This window comes from Lactuca serriola, chromosome 4 (assembly GCF_051521515.1).
Source record: "Lactuca serriola cultivar US96UC23 chromosome 4, Lser_US96UC23_V15, whole genome shotgun sequence".
In the NCBI taxonomy this organism is placed as follows: Eukaryota; Viridiplantae; Streptophyta; class Magnoliopsida; order Asterales; family Asteraceae; genus Lactuca; species Lactuca serriola.
Genome location: NC_136411.1, coordinates 233,921,042 through 233,926,942, shown reverse-complemented (window position 1 = coordinate 233,926,942; position 5,901 = coordinate 233,921,042).

The following is a 5,901-nucleotide window of genomic DNA, read 5'->3' as shown; positions in this document are numbered from 1 at the left end:
TCCCAAGAAGTCCTAAGGACGAATTCTAACCTCCCTCATCTCTCTTTATACCTTCTCCACTTGCTTATGGTGTTTGTAAGCCATTAGAGGAGTGACACTTGTGATTCTCAGCTTTCCAAGGTCAATTCAAGGAGGAATTGGATTGTTATTGCTATATAACAATCAAGGTATGTTCTTAAAACTATTTACATGTGAATTCTGATTTCCATATGCTAGAATTAGGGTTCATAGTCTTGGATTCAAAGTATGTACAATAGAGAAACCTAGATCCAAGCTTTAGGGTTTGTATGAGCACATAGGATGTCTTATGACCAAAACCCATCAGTGGTAGCAGAGCCATGATTGGTTTCTATTGTTTTGATGCTTGATGTAACTGAAAATCGTGTTTTGGCCTCACTGTTCGACCTGACTCGGCGAGTCAGCCCTACTCGGCGAGTTCCAGAGGGTGACTCGGCGAGTCGATGCGTCAGATAGTGCTTATCTCGGGATTTCTTGCTGTTTTTGCATTGGGATAATTACCTTATCATGTTAGATCAATATTAATCCGATTATATGATATATTTGACAATATTTTTGATCTAATTGAAGATATTTATCAATTAATAAGATAATTGTTTCCTTATAAGATAATTGATTAATTATTTTGAGTAAATTGATAAATTGTTTTGCAAGAAATCATTAAAAAAATCAAATATGGATAATTATGTAATTAAATGTTAGTTTAGATTATTTGTTATTTGATCCTTGTTGTTATGAAAAGTTTCATATTTTGCCCTTTAGGTTTTATAGTTTAAATTTGAACCCAATAGTTTTGTAGTTTTGAAATTTAAATAGTTGAAACCCTAATGTGTTGAAATGTTTCAAAACTTTCCCTCAAGTTTTGGAATTTAAAAGTTGATTAAAAGTTTGATTAGGAATGTTAAATTCTAAAACTCTAGTATAGTTTTGAAAAGGTTCAAATCACACCCTTATGGTTTTATTAATTAATTAAGGTGTATAATTAAAGGAGATTTAATAAATCCATTAAAGTTTTTGGTTTACAATTTAATTGAATTAAAAGTATGATTGTTGAATTAAACCACCTAGTATTTTGAAAGTATAAAATACACCCTATACTATATATAACATTAAAAGTCTAACATTATATATATGTATGAGTAAAAGTCAGTCTTACCGTTAGTAGGCCTCATTCACGAAGCTGGTCTATAAGGGGTGTTTAAGGAAATTGCCTATAAAATGGCGATTGAATGGGTATCCACTCTTACCCACCGCACTCTTGACTAGTGGAGGGTCATTAGCCGAACGGGTAGGATAGGACGAAACATTCCATTATAAGTATAATGAATTACTAAAGTAACTAAATGTTTTCATAAAAATCCCAATCTTAGTTACTTAGGCAAAAGTGAATTGATGCAATTCCATGAAATTACACTTTGTGCCCTTGCGAAGACGTTAGTGGAGCGTGTGTGGTTAACCGGCACACCAAATGGGTCTAAGCAAAGGTAGCAAAGGGTGACTCAATGTTTGTCATAGTTCGGTGGAGCGTGTGTGGTTTACCGGCACATCGAATAGGTGACTGTAACATGTGAGGGCACCATGTAGTTTGCATGGTTATTCACACCCGCTTTGTGATCCTCGGCATCCCAGTCACAAACAAGAGGGGCATATCGAGAAATAAACATGCCATTGAAAGTTCAATGTATCTCAAAGGATCTAGGAGTTTTCATAGATTTAAAACTTAAATTTCTTTTTCGTTTTTCATGGTGGAAATTAGTGAATCGTTATTCACTTACCTTCAAATATTCTGCAACTAGATTACGGCATCCCTTTTCTAGGTTGTAGCGTATTGTGTTGGTCCTAGCCTTGGAATTTAATTTGGGTGATCTACCAAGGACTCAATCTATCAACTAACTTGAATTCATTTTTCTCCCGTTTTGTAGATGTCAAAGTTCGACAACTATGGTCTTCTCAAATCCCGTGGAAAAAGCATTCCACATGAAGATGATATTCCACGATTCGATCGAGGAACAAGAGATCATGCTTCACTTCCTCCTCCTCCTCCAATTATTCTCCCTAACCCACAAGATTGTAAAATTGAAAGATTCAATATCACTCTAGCCCTTTTGGCAAGTAAACATAAAGAAGGAAAGTCGGTGTGTGCACACGTCCTAGGGATGAAGTCGCGCATTGATAGACTAAGAATGATGGGATCCGTTGTTAGTGAAGAGATGGCTGTTGATTGGGTTCTTCAGTCACTTCCCAACTCATATAGTGAGTTCGTAAGAGAGTACTATATGACGAACCACAACGTGACCCTTATAGATCTCACCTATATGCTTATTGTTGCCGAATCAGCAATGGTTTGGCGCAATAAAAAAGCAAAGTTGATTGGTGAATCTGCCTTCAAGACCTCTATGGATATAGACAATGGCAATGAAAGACATGCAATGATCGAAAAGTTTGATCATAAGAGAAAGGCGATGTCTGAAGTAGTTCCATGTGTTGTTCCAAAAGAGTCAATTTGCTTTTATTGCCAAGAGAAGGGGCATTGGAGACGAAGTTACCCTAATTACCTAAGAGATCTAAGAGATGGGAGAGTCAAAGGTATGACTGCGCTTTAGGTAAAAATCCACTATCTAACTCCATTAAGTTCCTATTCATTGATTCTTAATACATGATGTAATAAGATTACATTTGAGTGTTTTGTAGGGTCGGTGAAAAGAAAGGAAGCTTGATAAGAGAGCAAGATGAATCTAATCACAAGAGATGGATCTCGATCGCATGGACTTGAAGATTAGATTTTGAGCTTAGAAAGTTATGATAGAGTTGTTAGAAATTTTCTTTTGAAATACATAGTTTTCAATGGATTTTGCATTGTAAGGACAAATGTTTTCCGCTGCTTTTATAAATAAAATAAATTTTCGTTTGACTTATTTATTTATTTATTTCCTTGCAATGAAATTGTTATGAAAATTGGTGTTTGCATATTTCTACAACAAATGGATATGATTCTTATGGAAAAGTCAAGAATTTACCAAATAAGGAGAGTTTCTCATCGCCCAAGTTTCATTTGGACAGAAACTTGGAATCATGCAACGTGGATGCACGATGAATGAGAAATTTCGTATTTGGAAATTAGACTGATTGATTGACAAAGTGTCAAGTGAAGGACTAAAAGATCGAGCACACAATGTTGCGTGTTGATCAAGTCCACCATAAGAGTAACAATGATATTCGTCATGATTTACAAAAGGTTTAGTAAATATGATTATACTTACAAGATTAAGTGTAATTTTGAATTGATTAAAGGGTTTAGATCAATAGCAGAACGAATAAGAAGAATCAAGTAGGCAGAAAGATAAAAGTTTCTCCATTCTAAGAAGATGGGAGAGTACCTTTTATGCTTTATGATAGGTCTTAATGATTAAGAACCATATCTCAATTGATCCTCTAAGTGAGTCTTAGTACAATTGTATGTCTAAGAAGAGGAATCAAGAATTGAAGAAATGGTTAAATCAATAAGTCAATCATACTTCGTTCCAATAACAAGTCTTAAAGTTAAGATTGTGACATTGAGTGAAAGGTATTAAGAAGGTTTATAACTTTCATTAAATGTGGAAAGTTGTGATGTCTTGAATAAGACAAAGACCAACTAGGACCAATTTATGAAGAGTTTTGATAAAAGCTACACTAACTCTAGAATATTTGTCAAGAAATGTTTTGACAAGAGAATCGTATATGTCAAGGAGTCAGTGGGAGTCTTAATAGTCTTGAAAGGTTTCAAGAACAAATCAAATAAACCTTATCGATCATCACTAGCACACGAGTTGAGGTTTACAACCTATCGTGTTGACATTATTTTGATTATGTGCCAATCCAATCGAGTTAATTATGCATGTGAGTCCTATGAGTTCTCATTTGAATGCATAAAAGGCAAGGACCTTGATCAATGGAAAGTACATTGATAGGAAAAGGTGAGCTGCTTAACTACTTGGAAGACGTGGTGGGCAGCTGTGCTACCATAAGGCAAGAAATCAAGATTAAGAAAGTTCGATCCATATGAGTTTGAATTCGTCGTAAACTTTGGTTTTGAAAAATTCACATGGATAGGAACATATACACCATTTAAATCTAAGTGTAATAAGATTTCCTCCTTCATGAAAATGATTGTGAGGAAATGCTTTCACTAAGACAGATTTTAAGAAGATAGTGATTGTAAAATTGCATTCTCGAATTCAATTATGGTTACGGCATCCCTTTCCATAATTTGAATTGTGGGGTTTGGCAATTAGTCTTAATTGTTTAGACACACATATGAACTATCGAAGGCAAAGGTGTATAAAGAAGCCTTGATAAAAGATTATCAAAGCATTAAGTATTAGAAACATGAACTTAAGAAATTCAATAAGCATTGTTTTCTGAAAGTTAAGATGTTTATGAATACATGTCGAAGCTAGTGGGAGCATAAGTGTTATGTTTTATAATAATCATCAAGATAGTGGGAGCATAAAAGTTATGATTATTAAGGAAAGTATTGCAAGATTAGCAATATTAATTATAGAAAACAAGAGTCATACTTTGCAAAGTCGCAATAGTTGAAGAGTTGTTTTACTATAATTAAGGGAGAGAATATTATGCTTCATTTCAAATCTAAAGGTTTAGGTTGAGAAATGTTAATAAAATTTAGTCAAAGATACAAAGTGTGTTCTTAAAATTTCGATTATGATTACGGCATCCCTCTTCACAATTCGAATTTTGAGAACATACCAAATAAAACATTATGCGTCGTGTCCCATACGCTTCGGGTATAGGATCGATTGCAAATGCTTTAATGTTTGACCATTCTAAAATTTTTCCAAATGTCGAGCACATTTAGAGGGAAAAAGGATTAGAATCGGTTTAGACTAAAATAATTAAACAACTATCAAAGGACAATCCAAGTTCGACGAGGATTGGTCGCTTGTGAGTAGTTGGAAGTATAGTATTGGAAAATATGGAAATGTTTCCATATTGGATGGACCATATCGACATCATTACGAATAGATAAGATTCTATTAAGAATGAGTTGTCATATGGAACATATGGAAGTGTGTCCATATTGGGAATTGAATATTGAGAAATCTATGACTAGATTAGAATCTTCTATGCAAAAGGATGTGCAAAGAAAGTACTTTGAGTAAGAGACATCACATCTATGGAATTGTCTTGTAACAATCTCCGAAAGAAGACTTTGTAATATCATGGCAATAGTCTTAGTGACTTTGGGGTAGTGACATTACGAAAGGATCGCTGCATAAGAATGTTAGAATCTAGCATATTCTATAAGTAGCAAGAATTTGATATTCTTTTACTTATGAAAAAGGATTTGGAGTTGTGAAATGAGAATGATTGGAAATGTGTTCAAATTGATCTATTTCACAAAGTAAGAACCCTAGGAAAACATTGTGTGCATGATAGGAGCATGGGACAAGTGTTGTAATTCAAGTAAGAAGTTGATTACCCGAAACGACAAATAATGAGTAATCGATATGGTGATAAATAAAAGGAGTTTTATTTATACTCAAAGGTTTGAGGCCATATGGGATTAGTATTATTCTTGTGTTTCACATTTGCATGTTTTGACTTCCAGAATAATTGAGTTTATTAAGAATAATGGAACTATTCAAACGGGCCACAGTCGTTCATATGTTGGAAGTAGATATGAATGAAGACTGTCGTGAATTGGTGTGTGGAATGTCTAGAAAAGTATTAGACATAAGCAAATGTTTGCTGCAACGTTCATGAGTGCTTATGAATATGATTTGAGCATTGGATTAAACCCACGCTCACTTGGATCACTCCATGAATTGTATCACGAGTGATTGGTGAGACGATAACATCTTATATTCTTGTAACCAAGAT